General features: G+C 39.4%; 1 long non-coding RNA gene across 1 annotated transcript in view; it reads right to left on the bottom strand.

The window, feature by feature from the left end:
* Window positions 1-25,480, bottom strand: part of LOC141656919 (uncharacterized) — a 36,865-nt gene extending 11,385 nt beyond the window's left edge. The window contains exons 1-5 of the long non-coding RNA XR_012548618.1: window positions 25,066-25,480; window positions 19,283-19,910; window positions 7,132-7,478; window positions 3,458-6,647; window positions 3,263-3,342 (exon numbers count right to left, since the gene is read on the bottom strand). This is a non-coding gene — a long non-coding RNA (uncharacterized LOC141656919). The remainder of the gene's footprint in view (window positions 1-3,262; window positions 3,343-3,457; window positions 6,648-7,131; window positions 7,479-19,282; window positions 19,911-25,065) is intronic.
* Between the last annotated feature and the right edge of the window lie 1,256 nt (window positions 25,481-26,736).

Below are 26,736 nucleotides of genomic sequence, written 5' to 3'. Positions count from 1 at the left end.
TATTTTGATCACCAGCCTGCAGCTGGGAGAGGGAAGCCTTCTGGGATGAAGAGAAAATGGTGACGCTTTGATCACCAGCCTGCAACTGGGAGAGGGAAGCCTTCTGGGATGAAGAGTCAGCGGTGACGTCTTGATCACCAGCCTGCATGGGGATCCCCTCCACTTGCTGCCCAATAAGAGCGACGGCCGACAGCGGCTGATCTACAAAAAGTAATGAAAGCATCAGTGCCAACACGCATTGACATACCAGAGAGCCTGTCATCAGGAGCACCTAATGAACCGGCTAAATTTGAGCCACATGATAGATTCGTACCATGCTTGGCCTTCTTGGCCGGAGGACGCGTTTCCTTGCCAGCGGTAGAGGCTGTCTCCTTCCTCTTACGGACAAGGGGAGATTCTTCTGCATCAGAGTCCCCCCCACCAGTAATATCAACGATCTCCACCGTCTCCTTCTTAGGGGGGGGGGATGGGAGGTGCAACCGGTGTCGACGCTGTCGCCGCCAAAGACTTTGTTTTCCGCGTCCGACGCGCCATGCTGCCAACAACCTTCGCCTGGGCCTCCTCCATTTTCAAGCCCTTTAGCTGTTGCTCCATGAGATCACTCGGCGGCGTTCTGCGGTCATGGGCTAAAGCCTTAGGGTGCAAATTAGCAACGGTCTTATCCTTGTTCAGCCCCATTCTCCGAAGGATATCCTCAGACAGGTCCGGTCCGAAATGGTCTGCAAAGGAAACAAGGCAAGGGTTAAGTAGAAGAAATTAATAGAAGTTCAACAGAAACGTCGAGAGCAGAGATGGGCCTCACACCGACCCCACTCACCCTGCGCTAGGGCCGGTATGAGGCCGACATGGCAGAGCGGCTCATCCTGAAGAATGATCTGCGTTGGCGGAATCCATCTTCTAGGCACCCCCTTGTCCGCCTAAAAAAGCCTCATCGCCAACCTCTCATCCGCCGTAAGAGGGACTTTGCCGGCGTCCATCTTAAGCTTTTTCCGAGAAACCCATCTGTCATGCTCCGTCTTAGTCTCGCACCGCAAATTAACTTGTCTTTGGAAAGACCGGGCAATGGATAGTCATCCTAAGACCTCAACATACACCCACCGATCCTTCCAGCCTTTGCAGGAAGAAAGTTTATCAACGGAGACGTAACCCGGCTCCATTTGCACACTATACCATCCCACGCGACCAGAGAACGACGGCTTGAGGTGGTGAAGCCGACGGAATAAATTTACCGTTGGAGCCTCTCCCTTGAACTGACAGAGCCAGACAAAGCCGACTATGGTCCTAACGGCCAACGGGTGCAGTTGGGCCACGGCGACGTTCATGGCCCTAATGATGGCCATAACATACTCATTCAGCGGAAACCGGAGCCCGTACTCCAAGTGCCGCATGTACACGCCGACGCAGCCCGGTGGAGGGCAACAAACGGCCTGACCTTCCTCCGGGATAATAATTTTGTATCCCCTGCCAAAGAAGAAATGGCCCTCGAAAAATGACTCGCCGGAACAACTGGCGAACTTATGGGTCCAGGCACGGTCAAGACGAACCTTACAGGCGTCACCGTGATCCATGACGTACTACCTCCCCTCATTAGGGTGAACCTCTCCAACATCATCACCAAAATCGTCACCAGAATCGTTGTCCTCATCCTCCCATTCCTCCAGAATTTGAGGATCAATTTCAGGAGAAGGAGACCTAGGGCCCCCAAACCTTAGCGGGATGGCATCTAGTATCCCCTCCTCGTCAAGACGCGACGGGGAACCCCCCGGCGCAGAAGTACTAGTCCCGGCGTCAGCAGAAGACATGTTCGCAACAATTACTAACAAAATAAAAGAAAATTTGTTTGTTTACCTTGAAGAAAAACACTCGCCGGATCAAAGACTCTGAAGATTAGAAGAAAAGGAAGCCCTTGAAAGTTTAGAAAGATGAAGATTTTGGAGAAAATTTGAGAAAATGAAATTGGTGGCCAAAATCACTAATAATCGCCTATTTATAGGGAAAAGCCCATGAAGAAGGACCAATCGGGGCACACCCATGAAGCGTCGGCCAATCAACGAACAGACACGTGTCAGACATGCAACCACGGAATGTCAATCGTTGCAACAGTTGAACGTCAATCAATGCAACAGTGACCAAGCGTCTTCAACACGCCCCTTCATATCTCTTTGCCCATTCATCTTCCTCAACGAATTCCTAGATATCTGCTCTCCGCCGGCCACATGATCAACCAAGCTACGAAGCACCGGCCTGGGGGCAATCAAAAACAACCGGCACTCTCAACCCTGGTCTCGGCCGGCGTCACTTTCTTTTCCACATCGGATGCCCTTTACACATCCATGTGGAGGGGGGATATGGTACGGCCTAACAAGAACCAGGCCGAAATAGAAGAAGCCGATGCAGGAAAAATTTTCAGCTTTTACTTATGCAGAATATACGCTCAACATACATCGGAGCCCATACCACGGCATAGACTACGCTGGGGGCAAATTGATGGGGCATATTCTGCACCGCTGATTAAGTCAACATTTTGAGCAAGGTCAAAGATATCCACAAAGAAAGTCAACGACTTAGACAAACTTAGCCGATGAAGCCCATCGGCTGTCACCTGGGTCTCGGCCAGGTAACTAGCTTGGCCGGGGCACATATCCGCGTACTCATATCCAAGACCCCTCGGCCGCCCGCCATAGGTCCATCGGTGAGGAGGGTAGAACGGTCTTTCCACCTGCTAGCCACTTGGCCACTTGGCCACTACGTGACAAAAGGTGGAAGTCTATAAATACTCCTCAACCTTCATTGAGGAAAGGATCCACAAATTAACCTAAAAATCACTATTCATCTGGTAATATCTTCCTTATCTCTCTACAATATACTCTTAGCCAAGTTACAACAACTTCTCTCTAAGTTTACTGACTTGAGCGTCGGAGTGAGTACGCTCGGCCAAAGCCGAGCCCTCAGTTTGTTCATCGTTTCAGGAAAGATCAAAGGAGGATTGAAGCAAGGACATCATTCTACAAGCTACGAGTGGTAACGAATATCTGCTCTGGAATTACACCCGGAACAATAACCGATATAAGTAATGCTAAAAGAAACGGGGGTTTTGAAACATAATAACCTTGTGACGGTCGCAAGCACCGACGAATATCTAAAGCAATCAATCAAATAACATTTAGTTATATGACTGTGAACATTTAAAGCAATCAAATCCAGCAAAATTACTCGGTTTCGTTATAATTCATGGAATTAAACAAATCAAACGATAAAGCACCTCATCTTGTTGTTGTGTATGCCACCTTTGTGAAAATCCTCTTGTTGTTGTTTCATTACTTCCCTGCTCTTAACACTAACCTGAAACGATGATATCAAACATAAACCCTAAATTAACTGGTCATCACCATCAAACTCAGACAAAGAACAAACTACAGTAATAAAATTTAGGAAATAAATCGGTTAAAAGGAAAACCTAATTTTAGATTGACATTAAACTTGAATCGAATCAGAAAAAAGGGCCAAGTAATTGAGTGAATAAACGATGACGGTGATTGAGATAGTTAGATAATAGCAGAAGAAAGAAGAAAGGAGAAAGGAGAAAGGAGAGAGCAGAAGAAAGAATAAGATGCGTTTAAATGAATAACAAAAGGAAGGAAAGGTGAAACTGCAGAAGAAGAAAGAAAGGAAAGAGCAGAAGAAGGGAGAAAGGAGAAAGGAGAAAGGAGAAAGGAGGGAGCAAAATGTGTGGCTCTGAATGAATAACAAAAGGAGGTCAAAACGACGCAAGAAGGTGCGTTTAAAACTGTTCAAATGAACAGTGCGCTTCCTTAGGGACTTTTAGTGTAAGGTGGGTAGATAAATGTGGGTCATTTTGGATATGATCATTTATGGGCATGATCAGTCTGTGTTGGGTCATTCAAGATTCAAATTGGTCAATTCACATTTTGGGTCAAGGTCTCGATCAGCCTTATCGAATCAAGTTATTTGGATGGGATCAACTTTCACCCAAGCCCGACTCATAATATGACGGTCTTTTCCGAGCTCTTACGAGCTCAAGTAGACTCTCTTTTGCTAAATACTTAGCCAAATGATTATTTTCGAAAACAAAGCTATGACGATATGTTCATGCTCAGCCATCGACGCCGGACGATCATCAATGCTCAATCTCAATCTCAATCTCAATCTCAATCATAAGGTTTTAATTTTTTCCCCAATCTCAAATTCTCAATTTTTAGACTAATTGCTATTAGATTATTTGTCAATTTGTCGATTTATAAGTGCTAATTGATTGATTTTGTTGTTTGTTTTACTTAAATTCCCAATTCCTCAAAACCCTAATTTACTCCAGTGATTGATTAATTATTGCATTTTCTTGTTTTTATTGCTGTTTTCCTGTTTTTCTCATTAATTTATATGATTAATTGATCACGTAATTCTTCATAATTGATTACTGATTTGATGAAGATTAGTTAACATTAAGAAATGTTGATGAACTCCGGGCTGCCACAAGCGCTACAAGTACATGATTATCACACTAATATAACAACACAAATTCTTGTTTAAGACCGTCTTTAAGTTAAGAAGGTACTTACAACCGATCTAAGTAAAGCAAAAATAAAAGGAGTGATGTGAGATCAAGACGGTCTTAACTAAGACCAACTGAACAACACAATCTATGATACCAGTCTTCAAATTGGATGCGATTTCCTCTCTTTTTTCTGTAAATGGCACGATCATCGGAGAGTGTATGTCTGCCAACTGCCCTCCGAGTCCTTATTATGGAAAAGGACAGTGGGTATATGATGGAATTGACCTGGTAGAATGCGATCAGTGAAACGTGAAGACATATTATAAAAGTTTAGTGTTGTTAGTGTGGAAAGGTACTTGATGGTAGAGGGAACCTCCAAATTCTCGCTTTCCCCGATTGACAACTCATCCAGAAGAGGTAAACCGCCTTCATATATGTACAAGAACTTGAGAGGATGCAAATCTAAGAGATGTAGTACCTTAAGCTTCTGAAATCCATGATTTGGAATTATTAAGTCCTCCCCAATAAATGCCTCCAACAGTTGAAGCTCCACCAGATTAGGTAATAACTGTAAGGACTCGAGAGGATCGACTGATAGTTTTGACCACCTTAGACGGATTTTGACAAGGTTTTGGAGCCGACTTATCCAAGTAGGAAATAAGGGTAAAGGTCCACTTAAGTAGAGTCGTTTAAGCATTTGCGGAGGAGACCTGACATTGCTCAGATCAATACACTCAGTTTTATCTTTTGTGAATACGCTGAACGCTTGAAGATTATTCAGACCGTCAATTACAGAACACATAGCCTGACCATCGTTCGACTTCAGCCCTGTGATTCCCAACTTTCTTAGCTGCGTCAGGTATCTTAACTCCATCGCCCAATTTCTATGTGATGCATTCAAATCCAAGAAAGCGAGTTTTTGTAGCTGTAAGCACCTTCCTAATAACCCTTCAGGTATCTTCACTCCGTTGGTTTTCATGCAATGGGCGTCAAAAGAGATATCGTACTTAAAATAGTATCCAAGAAGATGTCGTAGATTATGAAGTTGATTAAGTTCTTTGGGAAGCTCGGAAATGGAAGTTTGTTTCAAATCTAATGTCTGAAGTTTCTCAAGCTTACCAATGGTTTTTGGAATTTTTGAAACACGGGTGCCTCTCAAACTTAAATAGCATAAATTGAGTAGCGTCACCGACTTCTTTTGGGATAGAATCTACGGGAGCGTTAAGCGGATCAAGAACTTTCAAAGAAATTTATGTTTTCCAAGAATGTGTTGTCGAAGACCTTTACCATGATTGGTTCTTCTACATCTTGTAAGAAAAGACTTCGAATCTTTGGAAGGATTTTTGGCAATGTTGTCCAATTCAAGTGCATGACACTCGTGCTTCTTGTAAATGGACAACCGTCTAGATGTTGGTTTGCCAAAAGAACCTTTCTCGGAAAGAATTTTGCAAAAGCTGAGTTCATGCAACTTGGATAAAATCATCTCATGTAAGAATTTGGTTACGACACCCAAGGTTTTAACTCGTCCTGACGGATCTCTAGATTTAACTTCAATCATGCTCATATTGATAAGATCGTTCAAATATTCTCCTGCAACTTCTTCCAGCGTTAAACTCCCTCTACATTCTCGTATGAAACCCTCTGCTATCCATAGCCGAAGAAGTCTCATTCGCGCAATGGGATACCCTTCTGGAAACAACCCCAAGTACAAAAAACATGGTCTGAGCTTAAAAGGCAAATCATAATAACTCTGCATAAAGGCTCTGTAAATTCCCGATAGTTGGTGATTCGAGTCTAAGTAAAACCCAAAAGGTGACCGACTGAAGTTATAACAGGTGGTAATCCTCCACATTTTTCTACAATCCCACGAGCCAAATCACGCAATCTTGAAGGACAATTTATGGCAGGTCCATGAAATGCCGTTTTGCAGAAAAGCTCCCAAGCCTTGTTTTCAGGTAAATGTTTGAGTTTGTACAAACCTTTCCTTAATCCGTTTAACCATTCATGAGCTACATTCTCATAACGTGTCGTTATTAATATTTTCTTTTTCTTTTTGTTAGTATCCAACAAGGCCTTGATATTTTTCGTCAGCTCTATGTCTCCTTCTTGAACATGGTCGAACACAACCATGTACCTGTGAGTAGTTTTTCAACAATAAAGAACTTTATAAGCTTCAAAATGACAAAATTATCTAACTGATGATATTAGAAGATATAGAACGGAGTCAAAATATCGGTGACCGTTTATTGAGCTTCTTCATAAAACGAGTCTAACGGATACTCCTCCCTTTTCCTATTTTCACCCCATTTGCTTTTCTAGGTCAAAGTTTCCGAACTTTGACCGTTAATAAGTTGGAGAATAAAAACTATTTATTTATAAAACTAAAACATTTACAATTAAATTGATAGATGAACCATCTCAACCAAAACCTTAAGGTGATGGTTGAAGTCCAACTATTATATTTATTTCCTATTAAATATGAACACATCTTTCACGAATAAAAATTCAAGAAAAAAATCAACATATGACGTCGAAAAAATACGGTCAAAGTGGCGTCTTGGAGACCGCAATAAAGCAAATGAGGTGAAAATAGGAAAATGGAGGGAGTAATTGTTTACCTTTTCCCTTGTATGTATTTTTGAAGTAGATGTTGTAAGGACCCTTCATCCATGTTGTTAACGGTGGTCTTACTATGAAGCTTATTGGTTCTTTGTCAAAACTCGCACAATCATGCTCTTTAGGATTGCATCTTCTTGTCTGCACTCAGATACAGGAATCCAAGCACGAAGTGTGTAGCGAGACCTTGTTGTATTGTCATAGAATACACTTTGGATGACAGTCGTCTTTCCTAGTCCTCTCATTCCAACCACTGCTACTGTCGAGGGTCTCCCATCGACATTCTGAAAGCCAAGTAAACCGATAATTTCTTTCTTAGCAATCTCGTCCTCAACAACTTCATAACCAGCTGTAGAGATTGGAAATCGTTATATTAAATTGAATTAGTTACAATGAGAAGGGTACAATGTTTATATAGCAATTACAATAGCTAGGTTAACCTAATTAGAGAAGATTAGTTACCTAAAACAATGCTAAGAATAAGGAAACTAACTAACAATATTTGACTAAATATTGACACAATATTAACAAAGATATAGAAGAATAATTGACTACAATTATTCTCTAACATCCCCCCGCAAGACGGACGGTCGGGTCGAAAGGCCGATCTTGGACATGAGCATAGTAAAACGAGGCCCGGCAAATGCCATGGTGAGTCGTCGGCTAGTGATCATCATTGGCAACGGGCACAACACGCATAACGCCTGATTGAACTCTCTCCCGAATAAAATGATAATCCAGGGCAACATGTTTCATTCGTGAATGAAACACAGGATTGGCACTAAGGTTGATTGCACCCAAATTATCGCAATAAATGGCAGGAGTAGAAGGGAGAGTTATATGAAGCTCCGTGAGAAGATTACCCAACCATATAAGTTCGGCCATAGCGTTGGCGACGGAGCGATACTCAGCTTCAGTGGAGGAGCGAGACACGGTACGATGCTTCTTGGAGCTCCACGAAATAGGAGTTTGACCAAGATAGACAATATAAGCACCCGTGGAAGTAAGATCATTGGGATGGTCTCCCCAGGCAGAGTCAGAGTAAGCATGTAAGGTCAGGGGAGTGTCACGTCGTATGAGAATGCCGTGAGCAGGTGTCCCAGCAAGATAACGGAGTAACCTCTTCAAGGCAGCCCAGTGACAGGTGGTGGGTTGATGCATAAACTGCGAGAGTTTGCCAACCGCAAAGCTAATATCAGGACGAGTAAGGGATAAGTATTGGAGGCTACCCACAAGAGCACGAAATTCAGTGGGATTATCAATGAGCGGACTGTCCTGAAGACGCAATTTAGCCGAGTGATCCATTGGTGTGTTGCTCGGTTTCGCATCAGCCATATTTGCACGAGCAAGAAGATCCATCGTGTACTTGTGTTGAGTTAGAAATAGGCCTTTGGCACACGGTTGAACCTCAACTCCAAGAAAATAAGCTAAGGTACCAAGATCCTTGAGCATGAATCTTTGAGCAAGAGCTTGAATGAACGAGTTCACGCGATTTGGACAGGCACCTGTAACAATAATATCGTCTACATAGACAAGAACAAACAAATCATGGGAGTTATTTAGAATAAAGAGCGAGGTGTCAGCAATAGAGTTGTGAAACCCCGTCTCTAGAAGGTAGGACCGTAGTTCGGTGTACCAAGCCCGAGGGGCTTGTTTAAGACCATAAATGGCTTTCTTAAGTCGACAAACATGTGTCGGGTTCTTAGAGTCAATGAACCCCGGAGGTTGTGCCATATAGACAGTATCGGTAAGAGTACCTTGGAGAAATGCATCATTGATGTCTAATTGGCGCAGTGGCCAGTTCTTGGTAACGGCAAGGCTAAGCAATAATCGGACCGTGGTAGGTTTGATGACAGGGCTGAAGGTTTCATTATAGTCTAAACCGGGTCGTTGATGGAAGCCTTTGGCGACGAGGCGGGCTTTGTGTTTATGGATGGACCCGTCGGGATTGTATTTGGTACGGAATACCCATTTACAACCCACGACGTTTTGACCAGGAGAGGAGGGCACTAGTGTAATACTCCGTATTTATAAGTCTCGGGGTACTCTATCGAGTAGGCCTTACTCTGTCGAGTAAGGGTAAGTTGCGAAATAAAATAGTTTCTGACCTGTTGGGTACTCGATCGAGTAGCTGGGGTACTCGATCGAGTAAGGGGGTACTCGATCGAGTACCTTGGGTACTCGATCGAGTGTCCTATTTTTTACGGGGAGTTTTCTCGGGTTTTGTTAATTACGCGATTAAGGTATTTAAACATATTCGTAATTGTTTTAAATCACTTTTTACAAAACCTAAAATCTGTTTAAGAGAGAAAGCAACTAGTTCTTCTTCCTAATCGCGTTCTTGACAATTCCCGGAGTTCAGACGGTCGGTTCGTATCGTAGTTCGTGTCGTTGGATTCCTTGCGTCGAGGGTAAGCTTTTAATATAATTTCTATAATGTTTTGTTAAGATTGATGAAACCCTAATTTAGGAATTGGGGGTTTTTATGAGTAGTATTTGAATGGTAGCATCTATGTGTTGTATGGTAGGAGGAGAATTCGTAGAGGAGCCGTTTTGATACAGCCGTAGATACCGTCTGCGTGTTGTGCTTTCCAGGTAGGATTTCCTACTCAGTATTAGTCCCATAATGGGATATTGGTGATGTGCTGTAGTTAGTTGTTTGATGTGATGATTGTGATTGTGATTGTGATTGTGATTGTGATTGTGATTGGTTTCTATGGCTCTCGAGATGCGTTCTCGGTGAGTGGGGTCACTTTGCGGGAGTGATCTCACGCCCTAGTTTCGCCCTTCGTGGAACCCGCCACGGAAGGGGATGTGCACATTAATGGGACGGGGTTATCGCTCGGTATGATGAGCGGGGCTTAGGTGGGAACGGCACGGTCCCCCAGCTGGCGTAGTCCGGTGGACGATCGAGATTGAGATGTTGGGAGTTGGTGGTGTGTGTGTGTGTGTGTGTGTGATTCACCGTCTGTTTATCTTATTATTGTTATCTATATTGATTGTGTGATTAGTCTTGACCCCGTTTAAATGTTTTAAAAACGTGGTGATCCATTCGGGGTGGTGAGCGGTTATTGAGCGGTATGGTGATGCGTATGGGGTAACTGGGAGGAGTCACCACGATGCAGTTTAGAAGTCTTCCGCTGTGTTTGATAGTTTTTATAGTCTTTTGATAGTAGATAGTTTTGGAGAACTTGTATCTCTTTATTAGTTTTGATTTTTGGCATGTAATCACTTTAAACGTTAATTATTATTTAAATATGTTTCTTTGTTGTCTTATGATAATCATTGCCTCGGGTAACCGAGATGGTAGCATTTCCATGCCTTAAGTGGTCCTGGTAAGGCACTTGGAGTATGGGGGTGTTACAAATGGTATCAGAGCGACGATCCTGAAACCTGTAACCAATGAATCCAATGAATATAGGGAGTCAATTAAAATGAATCCGGGGTAAAGGTTGTAGGAGCTAATGCAAAGACTTGGGAGACGTCCTAAAGTCGCGAACTCGCCCTATAATTTTGAACCGGTCACATGGGATATGAGTCGGGATCGCTATGTGTTTACCTTGTGCTTTGTGTACCTATGGAGTGATGTGTGGCATGAATCAGTGGATGTATGTATGTGGAGAATAGGGAATGTGTAGAAAAGATGGTGATAATGTGATTTCGTATGTTGTTGATTGAAAGCATGTTGCATGATAGTTGATTTATAATGTTGGTTGGAATTGTTAGAAAAGTGTATGAGAATGATGAGTAATGTGTTGGAAATAGATGAATTGATTGGAAAAGATGGAGTAGCAATTGCATAAGAATACGAATTTTGTGATTATGAATATGTTTAGGTGACGAAGTGTATTTGTAATATTGATGTATTAGTAACATGGAATAGGATTTGTAATGTATGAGTATGATTTGTCTTACGAAAGGCTATAGAATAAAAGCATGTGGGTAGTGCATGATGAATGTTGTTGCTTTGTTTTCGAAAATAATAATATGTGATTGGGGCTACTGGTTTCATGAGTATTGGGTTGTTTTCGTTTAACTTGGTTGTTGTTTAAGTTGTTTGGAAGTAAAAATCAAATAGTTATGTCGTCGATTCTGACAAAGTTGTCTTTAAACTGTTATAACTTGAGATGCGTAAATGATTTTAATGTGATTCCAATTGGAGGTGATAGCTTGCTCTTTTACGATTCTAACGATAGGTCACACGCCCAAATTGACCAAGAAATGAGTGAGGTATGACTGTTTTCTAAAAATCGGATAATCTTTGAGAAATGCGTAGGTACTCGATCGAGTAGCCTTGGTACTCGATCGAGTAGGGGTACTCGATCGAGTACGTCGCTTACTCGATCGAGTGTCCCCCAATTTGTTTTACGTGCTTCTGATCTTCACCTACTCGATCGAGTAAGTCCCTTACTCGATCGAGTGTCCTGTACTCGATCTAGTGACACCTGTTTTGGGTCATATGCTTATCTTTTGAATTCATTGCATATTATGTTTAATTCAAAGTTATTATTTTGCTTCTTTATGCATTGTTTTACATGTATGTTGGTCTTGACGCGTAAGTTACCCAATCTTGTGGTGTAGTGAGTGGCACCTGTGGTGAGTATGAGTTCGGTGGGAGGACATGAGTTATACGTGGTTGTAATAGATAGTGGAAAAAGAAAAGGAAGATTGTTATGGCTTAATTGAGACATCGAGCATGTTTTCTGAGATGAAATGGGATGAGTGATATGAGTGTGTGTTGAGTAACGTAAAAGTAAGTGAATGTGGGCAATGGATGATGTGAGTCTAAGGAACGTGAGAATGAAAGGATTGAGAGTAAGGATATGGATAGTGACAACTTGAGATGTGTAAAGAATTATGGAGGGAGGTAGTTAAGAGCCGTGTGGGTTAAGAATATACATAATGAAAGTTCGTTTTAAAGGGGTTGAGAAGAGTGGTATATAGTGAATTTTGTGGAGACATGTCGCGGGGTCGAGATTTGGCTTTTAAGAGATGAAACTATTGTGGGTTTTCCTTGGGCAATTAGCGGTATGAAAGGAATTTTGATTTCTAGAGATGTAATAAGGAGATGCAATTGTTGAACAAAGAACGTTGATTCAATGGATGGATTAGTGGCAAGGGTGATTGATGACATAATAAGAGAATATTTGTGGTAAGAAAGAGTGAGATGATATCGATATGAAATAATTAGATGTGAGTTTTGGAGCGGTGAGAACGTGCCTAAATACTAAAGAGTTAGGTAGAAGTGATAAGGAGTTGAATGGTTAATTGATTTTGTAGATGTAAAGGAAAAGAATGAGGGGAATAAAATCTAAGAAAATGTTGACCGGAGTTATGTGATATAGAGGTAAGGAGTCGTCGAGATGTGTGCTACCAATCATGAGGATGTTAGTTAATGGTCATAGAGGAGTTTTGGGACAACATGATTAGTAATGAGATTCGAGGAATTAAGGAAAGTAAGAAGTTGGTAGAATAATTGCACGATACGAGGTTTTTGGCGGAGAGTTAGGTGAAGATACAATAAAGGATAGTATTGGGAAGAATGTTGAGGTAATTTTGTTGATGGATTCGATGTTTGTTATTTGGGATGTCAACCAAAGATAGGAAAGAAATCGTGATGTTTAGAGATGGGTGTAAGAGGTTTGATGTTCGGACAGTGGTAGTGTTATCGTTTGTGACTAATGGTTAAGGGTGATGGTATATTAGAAAGGTAGCAATTCTAAAGAGGTTGATTTTGTAGAGACCAGATGGATATGTATGGTTGTGAGAGGGTATAAGATGTGGTTAGATGAGGCGGATGCTAATGGTTGAATAGTAATGGTCTGGTTATACTTGGCAGGAAGTGATGGTTGTGCGAATAGGGGAAAAGGTTATGAGGGGCATATGAGTTAAGCTCGGGCGGCAGGTAACCTATGTTGAGTGGTAACTTACGTGATCAGGATTGACTGGTTGGATGTGATTATGGGTCTATGTCATATATATAAATGTTTGTGTGAGGTTGTGACCTCACAAGAAATGGTATGGTGTGATAATTATAAGTTGTTATCCAATTTTCTCAGTAATACATGTTGGATACGAGAACGTAATGGAAGGATGTTTAAAAAAAAAAAAAAAAAAAAGGGTAATAATTTGACTGTTTTGGCATGACTAGTTATGCCTGTCGTATTCATGGTACATATCAATCATGATATGGTAAGGAGATGATCTTCACGAGGTTATTATCTGTTTAATTCATAAAATATGTGGTGTTATGATTTAGTAAAGTGGATTTGAGTAAGTTTTTCTTGTCTGAGAAATTATTCTGAGTCAGTATTTATGGGAGTTGTATGCAGTCGTGATGACTATCGATGTGGTTGTGGTGCCTCGGGTGGTGATCCGAGCACGATATTTAGTGTTGTGATGCGGGTATTTTCGCACTGCGGTGTGGCTGTTGGTGGCGGTGTTGTGATGCCGTCACCGGTTGTGGTGGAGTAGGCAGGATGATTATGATTCGAGTTTCGAAAGTACATAGCAGTTATACATAGATTGTTGTTTTGTTTGATATTGTTCCCTGCGAGTTTCAGTTTGTGTAGATAGACAGTTGTCTTGTTTATTGATGTTTTCTTTACCTGGTTAAGTTGGGAATGAGGGTAGAGTATGATATACATAGAGTTGTATATGTTTTCGTTGTTGTCATAGTATAGTGACATTCTGTTAATGGGACACGGTTGTGAGAGGTTGTTACAATAATTATGATCTTGTTCTAGTTAAGGTTTCAGTAGACATGGTAATGGCAAGTGAGTCGTAGAACATGTGTGGTAATGACCCGAAAGATGCAGATGGTTCATAATCTTTTGTTGAGACAGTGAGTGTAGGGTATTGGGAATTAGTGTCATGTTAAGTTGTGTATGAGTTTTGCGGTAATGGAAGAAAGAACTTGAGGATCTAGTGTGCGTGTACGTAACGAGTGTGGATCATGAGTTATGCTTCTGGGAGATAAGTGCCTTACATAGAGAGGTATGTTGTTTTGCAGAAATAATGGAGAGTTAGTATGGTGATTTTGCTACGAGTTTTATGGTATAGGTTAGGTGGTATGCCAAATGAGTTGAGTTATGAGAAATGTTTAAGTAAGAGAGCGAGCCTTGGATATATGCATGGTGAGTGTTTGGTTTATAGACGGTTATCTTTGACATGTGGTGGTAAAGAGGGTAATGAAAAGATATATCTAGGATTTAGTATTAGTGAGTTACGAGGACGTAACATTTATCTTAAGAGGAGTAGGATGCGATAAAAGAGATTTTGATGGTTGTTCACATGGTAGTATATTTGGAAGTAGAGTGTTGGTGTAGCAATAAGATATGGATTTGTATATGTTGTGGTTGATGGTGTTAAAAGGCCATGCCGTGCTTGTAGTAGTTTGATGTTAGGAATGCGAGAATACTTTGATAGTGTTGACAGTTGGATGATGAGAGTATGAGTGTGAGTAAACTTCGAGGACGAAGTTCCTTTTAAGGGTGGTAGAATGTAACATTCCGTTTGATGTCTATGAGTGTCTTGATTTTGGATTTGATAGTGGATGATATTATGGAGCTAGCAGCGTTAGAGGATGGTAGTTGGTTATGTATGGAGTTGGTGTCGTGAGATATATATATATGTGGAGTTGATACGATATCGTGAGCCATGTTGTGGAGGTAGGAATAGTTAGTGGAGTTGGTGTTACGAGTTCATGTTTGGGTTGGAGTTTTGTTTTGAGTTCTTAGTTACGTTGTTGTGTCTTGATCGAGTTAGCATGTTTGTTTTTATGTATGGGTTGAACTTCGGGGACGAAGTTCTTTTTAAGGAGGGAAGACTGTAATACTCCGTATTTATAAGTCTCGGGGTACTCTATCGAGTAGGCCTTACTCTGTCGAGTAAGGGTAAGTTGCGAAATAAAATAGTTTCTGACCTGTTGGGTACTCGATCGAGTAGTCAGGGTACTCGATCGAGTAAGGGGGTACTCGATCGAGTACCTTGGGTACTCGATCGAGTGTCCTATTTTTGACGGGGAGTTTTCTCGGGTTTTGTTAATTACGCGATTAAGGTATTTAAACATATTCGTAATTGTTTTAAATCACTTTTTACAAAACCTAAAACATGTTTAAGAGAGAAAGCAACTAGTTCTTCTTCCTAATCGCGTTCTTGACAATTCCGAGTTCGACGGTCGGTTCGTATCGTAGTTCGTGTCGTTGGATTCCTTGCGTCGAGGGTAAGCTTTTAATATAATTTCTATAATGTTTTGTTAAGATTGATGAAACCCTAATTTAGGAATTGGGGGTTTTTATGAGTAGTATTTGAATGGTAGCATCTATGTGTTGTATGGTAGGAGGAGAATTCGTAGAGGAGCCGTTTTGATACAACCGTAGATACCGTCTGCGTGTTGTGCTTTCCGGGTATTTCTACTCGCATTAGTCCCATAATGGGATATTGGTGATGTCTGTAGTTAGTTGTTTGATGTGATGATTGTGATTGTGATTGTGATTGTGATTGTGATTGTGATTGGTTTCTATGGCTCTCGAGATGCGTTCTCGGCTGAGTGGGGTCACTTGCGAGAGTGATCTCACGCCCTAGTTTCGCCCTTCGTGGAACCCGCCACGGAAGGGGATGTGCACATTAATGGGACAGGGTTATCGCTCGGTATGATGAGCGGGGCTTAGGTGGGAACGGCCGCGGTCCCCATCGCGTAATGGGTCCAAAGTGGACACGATATTGAGATGTTGGGAGTTGGTGGTGTGTGTGTGTGTGTGTGTGTGTGATTCGGTTAATTTGTCTGTTTATCTTATTGTTGTTATCTATATTGATTGTGTGATTAGTCTTCGACCCGTTTAAATGTTTTAAAACTTGTGGTGATCCATTCGGGGTGGTGAGCGCTTATTGAGCGGTATGAGTGATGCGTATGGGGTAACTGGGAGGAGTCACCACGATGCAGTTTAGAAGTCTTCCGCTGTGTTTGATAGTTTTTATAGTCTTTTGATAGTAGATAGTTTTGGAGAACTTGTATCTCTTTATTAGTTTTGATTTTTGGCATGTAATCACTTTAAACGTTAATTATTATTTAAATATGTTTCTTTGTTGTCTTATGATAATCATTGCCTCGGGTAACCGAGATGGTAGCATTTCCATGCCTTAAGTGGTCCTGGTAAGGCACTTGGAGTATGGGGGTGTTACAACTAGTTCCCAGGTTTGGTTAGTTTGAAGGGCGTGGAATTGTTCGTCCATGGCTGAACGCCATTTCGGATCAGAGAGTGCCTGTTTTGTGGTGCGTGGCTCGGTGGACTGCAATTGAGCGGTGAGGTTGAGTTTGTCAATGGGTTTGAAGATGTTATGGGAAGCACGAGTAGCGTGCGTGTGGGTGGGGGGTGGTTGCGTTGGTGTAGCAGCGGAGGCAGTGGGTTCGATGGTAGGCTGAGAGGTGGATGGGGGTCGACGAGTGTAGACATGGGTGATGTTGTTATGAGTGCGAGGAGTAGTAGGATCAGTGGGGATGTCCGTGCGTGGGGAATCAGGAGGTGTGGTGGGGTTTGGTTGTGTTGGGGTAGGGTCGGGTTGTGGTGTGTTTGGCTGGATGAGGGGTATCGTGACCTCACACCAGGATGAGGAGGTAGGGAGAGGAGTAGTGGACGGTTGTGAGGCAAAGGGGTAGGAATTTTCAACAAAGCGAACATGGCGAGACACATAGATGCGATTGGTGGTTGGGTCAAGGCACATGTAAGCATGTTGAGTGGGTGAGTAGCCTACGAAGACACAAGCAATGGAACGTGGATCGAGTTTATGATGAGTGTAGGGTCGGAGCCAAGGATAGCATAGGCTGCCGAAATTATGTAGGTTGTGATATTTGGGTGGAGTTTGAAAGAGGCGAGAATATGGGGATTGATGGCCAAGGGTGGATGTAGGCATGCGATTGATGAGGTAGACTGCGGTTTGGAAGGCAAGGGTCCAAAACGTGATGGGCATGGAGGAGTGGGAGAGCAGCGCAAGACCGGTGTCAACTACATGGCGATGCCGTCGTTCCGCGAAGCCGTTATGTTCTGGGGTATGTGGGGGTGATGTAAGGTGTTGGACTCCGGCAGTGGCAAGGTCGGGTTTTAATTTTTCGAATTCACCGCCATTGTCGGAGTAAAGAGTGAGAAGAGGACGGGAAAATTGTTTTTCGACAAATGCTTTGAAATTAAGAAATATTTTATGTGTGTCGGATTTTTTCTTTAGTGGAAATAACCACGTAAATTTCGTGTAATGATCAACGAAAATTACGTAGTATTTATAGTTATCAAACGAGTATAGAGGTGAAGTCCACAAATCGCTAAATACAACTTCAAGTGGGAAATGCGTTTTGAGCGAGGAAGCAGTAAATGAAAGCTTGTGGCTTTTATAAATTGAGCAAGCAGGACAATTATCGGTATTATTCAAAGTAGATGATTTTATGTTTAAGCTAGAAACAATTTGATTAAATACAGCCAAGTGTGGATGACCAAAACGGTGATGAAGGTCGGCTTGTTGGACGGATGTGGAGTGGGCTTGCGGAGATGACGGAGACGGCCAGTAGTAGACACCATCCTTGGCTGGTCCAGTGAAGAGAGTAGCACCTGATTTAGAGTCCTTCACAACAAAAGATGAAGAATTGAAATTAATACAGACATTATTATCGGCGCAAAATTGGGAAACGGAGATTATGTTTTTGTGCATAGTTGGAACATGAAGTACGTTGCTTAATTTAAAAGATAAATTAGAGGAATAGGGTAGAGAAGTAGAACCAGAATTGGAGATGGGCAACCCGGAACCGTCACCAATGACTATCTCATCGGTACCATCATAAGGATAGTGAAGAGCGAGATTAGCCAAATCAGCGGTGACATGATGAGATGCACCGCTGTCAAGGAGCCACGGGGAGGGGACAGGCTGCGGGTTGAGGGCCGTGGGGTGAGCTTGGGGTTGAGCTGGTGGTGGAGTGGTTGTAGTGGGAGTGCGGACATATGGCGGGACTCGAATATCAGGGTAGAGGGCCTTAAAAATTGGGCAGTAAGACAAGGTGTGACCTTGAACATGGCACCATTGACACTTTCCACGAAAGGGATTGGTTGGATTTTGGTTGGGTGTGGTGGATGGTTGGGTGGTGGCAGGGGTGCGTGGGGTAGATGGGGTTTGAGTTCGAGCAGCGGAATGTCGAGTGTAGGTTGGGTGAGCCATGGGTGTGAAGGAGGCAGATTGAGTGGCCTCGGTTTGTTGAAGCACGAGTTCCTGACGAATGAGTTTTTCGTGAAACTCAGTGAAGGAGATTGGGTTGTCTCGGGCATTGACCGCATCAATGACCGATTGATAGGTAGAGGGAAGTCCATCAATGATATGATCAGTGATGTCCTCCTGAGAAAGAATTTCACCAAGTTGAGCAAGGTCATTAGCAATGGTTTTGACAGAGTTCATGTAATCGGTAATGGAAAGGGTACCTTTGGTGGTATGTTTGAGTTTGTGACGGAGTTGTTTGATGTGGCCGCGAGATGCTCGTGCATAGGTGGAGGCAAGAGCATCCCAGGCTTGTTGGGTGGTGTGTTCACGGTTGAGTAAGGGACTGACAGAGGCAGTTAGGGTGCTAGCCACGGCACCGAGTAGGAGCCTATCTTGCCGATACCAAGTACTGTACGCAGGGTTAGGAACCGAGGGTTTGTCTTTTTCTGTGAGAAGTTTGGGAGGTGGGGCAGATCCATCAATGAAGGATGATAGACCATAGCCTTGAAGGAGAGTTTCAAGTTGGAAACTCCATTGACGATAGTTGGTTCCATCGAATTTAGCGACGGAATGCACATTGAGAAGCACGAGCGGTTTGGTTGGCTCGGCTTCATTGGGAATGGTGGAGCCTGACATTAGGCGTGGAAAAAAAGTTAGGAAAATTTTGAGGATCGGAGAGACCTTTCTCCTGATACCATGTAGAGATTGGAAATCGTTATATTAAATTGAATTAGTTACAATGAGAAGGGTACAATGTTTATATAGCAATTACAATAGCTAGGTTAACCTAATTAGAGAAGATTAGTTACCTAAAACAATGCTAAGAATAAGGAAACTAACTAACAATATTTGACTAAATATTGACACAATATTAACAAAGATATAGAAGAATAATTGACTACAATTATTCTCTAACACCAGCTGTCATCGTAGTACACTGATTCAAGGATCTACTTAGTCTGGCTTGATTGTTGCTGCATTCACCACGCTGAGTACCATTGTCACTAATAAACATTAGTCGGTCTCCTCCTGCTGTAATACGAGTTGCATCTTCGAGTAAGGATTTCATTTTATACGCCATATTGCGCATATCTTGTAATATATAGTGTTTCAACTTAGAAGCTGTACTTTTCTTCAGGAACAGCTAATACCGTTCTATGGCATCCTCAATGTCGAAAGCAAAGTCTCGTACTTGTATCAACCAAGCTTTGGCTGCATCATCTCCCTCAGCTCTCTCTTCGGCATTCATTAGCCTACTCGAGATGTACTGCAATTCCCTCTTTATGGAATTTGCATCGTCTTTGAGATCAGAGTACAAGGCTACTTCGGCGCTAACCAGCTGAAGAACAAGCTGAATAGCGCTTTGTATATCACTCATTCCTCTTAATCCAGTAACAAGTAATTCTGCGTCAAAGTTTAGATTAGGGATGGTAACCGGTCGACTCTGAACCGGGGCCTGCCGGTCCCAAATCCAGTTCCGCGTTAACCGCACTGGACCGGAATGGGTAGGTGCAAATCTCGTAGATCCAGATCTGGATTCCTTTCCCTGCAAGCATAGAGGAAGTCAGTAGCAACATCAAAACCATAAGAAAATAAGATTGTCTTCTGTCCATTCTAATAATTCAATAACAACTCGACAAGTAGCAAACTAAGTAGCCAACAAATTCCCAAAAAAACAAAGAAAAAAAAAATACTTTTTCCGTCTCAGTTATCTATTTAACTTTTATATTCATTGTACGAAGTATTAAAAGGTAAACAAATAATTAGGACGGAGGACAAAGGGAGTAGCTAGCCCTAAGACAGTTAGACATGCACGTCAATAAATTAACTCAGCAAATCAGCTAAACTTTATACTCCCTCCTATTCTAAATAACTTTCTCTATTTCTTTTTTCGTCTATTCATAATACCTTATCTATCTCCTTTTTTGGTAAAATTTTATGCTTATTTTAATCACCTCACCCCACAACAATACCCCACAATACTCCTACTTTATACTTATTTTAATCACCTCACCCACAACACTATCCACAATAAATTAGTCTTACTCTAGACACGGGTATATCCGTCTAAAGTGTAGATGGGTCAAATATGTCACACCACTTACATAATAAGACAAAGTTATGACATCTCACTTGTTGTTTGTCTTATTATGAAAGTGGTGTATATTTGACCCGTTTACAACTTTAGATGAATAGTGTCAGTCTAAAGTGAGAATTTGTGACTCATAAGATCATCCTCAAGCAAGGTCAATTGCTAGGTCATGACCTTGCTTGGTCACACTAATCACCAATTAACCAAAAAATTATGGTGACATTTGGAGAGAGGAGGTCAATTTGTGACCTTTGGTGGAGTAAATTGACCCAACTCATGACCTATAGGTGGCGATATGTGATTGGATGACAATATTAATAATTAATAAAAAAATATATATATGAAAAGGTGATGTAATATGGAGAGATGTAATTGGTTGGAAAGTGAAAAATGATTGGGTTAACGACCTAGGTCGTGACCTTCTACTTGGGAGGGTGAAAGTAGGTCAAAATAAATAAAGTGAGATTAAGAGTAAACCGGGTCACGACCTAATTAACGCGACCTTTGCTTGGGGATGGTCTAATACCTTCCCTCTCTCCAATTATCCCACCCTAACTTTATGCTTATTTTAATCAAAACCTTAAATTTTGTGCCAATAACAATTAGGGAAGATTATTAATTATATCATTAAATAGCTATAAGGGATATTCTACATGGTACCCCTCAATTTTTTGACTTTCTACATGGTACCCCTACACTTTTTAAAACATACATGGTACCCATAATTGTCATTATCACTAAGTGTACCCCTAAATTTTATTTTTCGTCAATTAAACTCAGTTTTAGGCGTTAAGTGATTACTTGGACGCGTAACCAAGCTTGTCATTTATCATCCATGACATAAGGACTCTATTAGGCTCAATATCCATCTTTGGACGTGATAATTTGGCACGAGATCAATAAATTTCCCTTCAAAATTTTTTTAGCCCATATATATCAATAAATATTAGGATCGAGATGAATATTGAGCCTAATAGAGTCCATATGTCATGGGATAATAAATGACAAGCTTGGTTACGCGTCCAAGTCATCAGTTAATGCCTAAAACTGAGTTTAATTGACGGAAAATAAAGTTTAGGGGTGCACCTAGTGATAATGACAACAATTAGGGGTACCATCTATACAATATAGTTAAAAGGCTAGCTAATACATTAAATTTTATTCCATGACACTAATGCATTAAATTTTATTCCATGTCACATTTTCTCAAATAATTTGTATTTAGTATTTCATTATAAATTATTTAATGAGTGACAATACAACAATGATGGATAATTCTTACTACAAAAAATATACATTTTATGATGATAATGTAATTAGTGACCCATAAAAAAAAGAGTAAAATTCTATTTGGAGAGACGTTTGTCAATTATTAATCATTTTCTTTAAAAAAAAATAAAGATTACATGAACACGAAAAAACTTAGACTATCTCTATGATAATACCGTTTTTTATGAGACCAATTTTAGAAGTTTTATTAAGTTACCCTACAAAATAATTTTACAATTTGTTGAGATCAACTAAAAAAAATAGTTTAAGTACTTGTGAACTTAAAAATTGAGAAAATATTGTGATAATGACGCTCTCAGTAATAGATTATCTTAAAGTAGAATTTAGAACATAATTGAACACATTATCTATAAAATATTATTAAAAGGTTAGCCTAAAAATATCACGTAGACAATGGCACATGGGATGAAAAAAAAAAGTCACGTACAGAATAACAATGTGACTTGGCAAACTAATATAACATGGATTACCAAGTTATTACTCCCTCCATTCAACTCCAAATGGTACTTATCACTTTTTCACGTTTGCAACGCGAGTTTTATCAGAAATATCTTTAGTTACACATTTGTAAAAATTATAAAAGTTTGATATTTTAAATGTACTTCTAAAGACGAATAAATGAGAGGAAATGAGAGGATTCTTCTTATTTTATCTTATATATTTTAAATGTACTTCTTTAGTTACGCATGGATATATTTTATCTTATATATTGGGAGGAAATGAGAAGATTCTTCTTACTTGTGAATAGTGTACAAAAAAGATAACTATCATTTGGAGTTGAATGGAGGGAGTATTATATTGCATTAATTTAATTCACTTATTTCCTTTAAAAAGCCATCCATATTCCATTAGCTTTAAACTTAATTAACTCAAAAAAACTATAATAAAAAAATACGGATTAACTATAAGTTAATAATTTCAAGATATTTCATATGGAGTAGTATTATATGTATTCAAAATAAAAAAAAAACTGAATACATAAGAAATTAAGAACGAAGAAGAATAAATGAAGTTAAAAACAAAACAAAAAAATTGTATTGTCACTAATTCACTATTTTTTTTTTTTGAAAGGCACTAATTCACTATTGTTGTTACTATAAAAAAAAATAATATACTATAACTTTGTTGTATGTAGAAGATGTTTTATAAAACTAATTAATCGACAAATGAGTATTAAAGATCATATAAAATATTTTCTTAGGAAAATATAAAATATATGAAAAAGAAAATATTTATTTAATTTAAGTAATTTACAAACAAATTCTGTAAATACTTAAGTGAAATTAAACACTGATAATAGAATTTTAAAAGGGTAGTAATACCATGTATTTAGTTCATGAAATTATTTCACGTAAAGGATAAGGTTTTGTAAAAAAAAAATTGTATTGTTTAGCAATATTTAGTAAGTAAAACTAAAATAATTATATTTATAATTTTGTGTTCATGGTGAATTTAAATGAGACCTTCTCCATTCCACTTTTATTGTTTAATTATTCTTTAAAATTTATTCCAAATTAATTGTTTTTTTGAAATTTAGTATGATAAATGAGTTAACTATCAGTATCTATACAATATAATAAAAGGCAAGATGAGTAGTTTATTATTTGACGTGTGTCATGTTAAGCAATTTTAAGTGCCACTTTTTATGTTATTTTTCTTTGCATTTTATCAGGAATAGTAAGAGACTATGAGTAGATATGTATAAATTATGACACAATGAATTATCATAATTAAGTTTATTAGTGAAGTTATGATACAATGAATTTGCATAATTAAGTGTATTAGTGGTCACTTTTCAGTTGCTCACTGAGTTTGTAAAAATACCTCCTCATAGAGAAATAAGACAATATTGTAACTCTCTAAAGTCAAACACATTTTTATATCACTCATCCTTAATTCTCCATGGGTCATGTAAAATGTACATTGAAGACAAACATTCCATCCGCTCCCGTTTTATTGTGCTTTGAAAATCAATGGTTCAATTTCATATAAATTTTGGATCTCAAAGGCGCTACATTGCTACTTAAGTTTAAACTTTTTAGTTTGTTTGTATGTTGATTTCTTCTGATTGTTCATAGTTTTCATAGTATAAAGCTACAAATTTAAAAAATTAATATTTAAATTTTGCGTAAAATAAAAAAGTTCAATTTCATTGTTATGAAGTCAAATAACCAACTCTGGTTCCTTCCTTGCTAATCTCTAAATCACGTGATTAGTATTTGTAATTTGCTTATAAGGTGATTAACTTGCTTACATGTATTTTTTTTTTTTTGACATGCAGGTAGTACATATAAATTATGTAATTGACCTAGCCAATATGGAAGATGTTGTGCATTCATTAAGTAGTCTGATTTACATTGCTAAGACAAATTCGTCCAATTTCAAGATTCCGACAGATTTGAAGTATGTGATTAGTCACAACAATTGTTTGGTTTGAAACGTGATGTAGAATATTCGGTTGTTACCCTACAAAGTAATTAAATACAATGAAAAATGATTATGTATATGACTTGAGGCAACAAGTTACATCATCGATCATGTTTAGAATGTTACGTAGATTATAACTGCAATACAACTCAAATTCACAAGATAATCCACCAAAATGAATTTAAGTTTGCATACTTTGTCATTAACATAATAATTTCCACGTAAATAAAACTATGTGTTCCTTCTTTGTTTATAATGTCATCACATTAAGTACACGTCGACTTACAAACAAAAAAGTACATTTCGACTTTCCAACCCATTTTGAACAAACATATGCATGAATAAGTTTTAAGAAGGATTATAATCTCTATTAACTAACCCACTTCTCAAACTAAATTCTTCCCTATTTTAAATCTTACCACAACATGGATTATTTTACAACATGTGTCAACCATTTTACATTTTATCTTAAAATCTTTTATTTATAATTGAAAAAAAAATTGGTCTTCGTTCTCCTTCCCCTTCATTAAATTTTCGTATCATAACAAAGTTTTAAGGAAGCGTCTTGATAAAACCCGTGCATTGCACGGGTTACAAAACTAGTATTTGTTTTAAAAAGTATAGAGGTACCACGTAGAAAGTCAAAAAGTTAAGTTAGAATAAAAATGAATGTTTTCTCACTAATTAGGGTAACCTAAGAATTTTTCGTCAACAAACTAGCTACTGTTAGTTGTACAAGATCAAAGCAGATGTCAACTAATTTAGTTGATAAGTCATGAAATGTAGTGCTTATGACATGCTTTTAGATCCCTTTAGCATTAAAATCGCCCTTGTGACTCTCTTTACACAAAAAAAACCTGAACAACATCAGGAAAATGAGACTAAGGTATACCTTGTAGAGTAGACAATGAGTCTGGGCCTTCTGAAGAAAGGCAGAGCAACGGTTGGCAGCGAACGGGCGGTTGTCGATTGTGGACGATGAGGTGTTTCAACTCTTGTGAAGATGATAAGATGATGAATGATTGAAGGAGGAACCGTGAGAATGAGGGAATTATTTGTCATCTTTAAATCTAGCAAATAAATGTTGGTCTATGGATGAATGCACCACAGCCTCAAAATCTTATGAATGTGATAATCACAAATTGTTTGTTGAATGAGTCAAATTTTGTCAATTCATCTCCACATTTTATCTTTTACATGCATTTACGCGGTTTTGCCTCCAAGATATGGTGTTGCAGTAAAATCATTATCATATTACAGTGAATAAAATTTTGAGTAACTACTCCGTATTTTACAATGCAAAAAATAGTCACAGGTAAGGTTAGAATATTAAAGTTAGGTCAGAGGCGGTTCTATGATTTGATGGACGGGGGTGCGTAAAAATTTCTAACTATGAAAATTTGGAGTTATATGAGGAAAAAAAAATTGTTTAATTGGACAAAATGTACGGTAATATAACATTAAATAAAAATTGTTCAATGCAAGGATAGAACCCATAACCTCTAACTAAGAGATAGTCTTAATAACCATTAGACCCACATAAAAGTCTTAATAACCATTAGACCCACATAAATACAATTGGTCTCCCTTGTGACGAGTTACCATTTGTGACGAATATTTTGTGAGATAAAATGGTAACAAAATGGGTTAGTGGAGAAAGGGGACCACATGAATAGTGTTGCAGAGAGAGAAAAAGTGGGTACATTGTGAGGTAAAATGGTACCCGTCTTCAGCTTGTGACGGATATGTCATGTCTTCAATGAGAATTTGTGACATAAATAATGTGCTCCTTTACTAAAGTACTTCTATTGTAATTATTTTTCGGGAAAAGGGATGTAGATGAACCCCTGCACCCCTACCAGAAACGCCTCTGAGGTTAACCAATAACCCACATACAATGTTATCTCACATAGACCCTGTCCATTGTCAATAGGTTTGGAAATGGAACTTTCCTGAACGTAACACGACTTCCTCTAGTCCTCCCGATAATAACGTGATCCTTATAGAATCAACAATTCTTATTTGTAACTGTCACAAGTTAAGACGTCTCACAAGTCACAACCTAGTTTAATATCATTAATTAAATGGATAATCGGTTATAAATACCGTCATAACTTGTGACCATCATAAGTAAAAATTTAAGTTTAAATATAACTTGGACCATGGCATGTTCAGGTCAGGTCAAAATGAGGCGCATTCTTATGTCATTTGGCTTAGCCTAAGCTCGACTTACCGTCTTGACCAACTTATCTCATCCTTTCGAATGAGTGACGTAAGTTGAAGCCACAGACTTTCAAACCACCTCGAAAGGGACATGAATGTCCAATAGAAATCACAAAGTCAGCAACCTTGCTGGTTTCACGAAATCAATGTTTAATTATCAGTTCATCGAAAAATTAAATGTCTAATTTCACATCCTCGATAATACTAAAAATCTCCCAAAAAATTTGCCAAATCCAGCGGATTGAGTTAATAAAAGGAACAATCCAGTGGATTGAGTTAATAAAAGGAACAAGAATACCGAATTAGTACTTTTTTGTTGCCAACAAAACGAGATTACCAC

This window comes from Silene latifolia, chromosome 5, assembly GCF_048544455.1.
Source record: "Silene latifolia isolate original U9 population chromosome 5, ASM4854445v1, whole genome shotgun sequence".
Classification (NCBI taxonomy): domain Eukaryota; kingdom Viridiplantae; phylum Streptophyta; class Magnoliopsida; order Caryophyllales; family Caryophyllaceae; genus Silene; species Silene latifolia.
The sequence above is the reverse complement of the archived record's forward strand: the minus strand, read 5'-3'. Positions and strand labels throughout refer to the sequence as shown.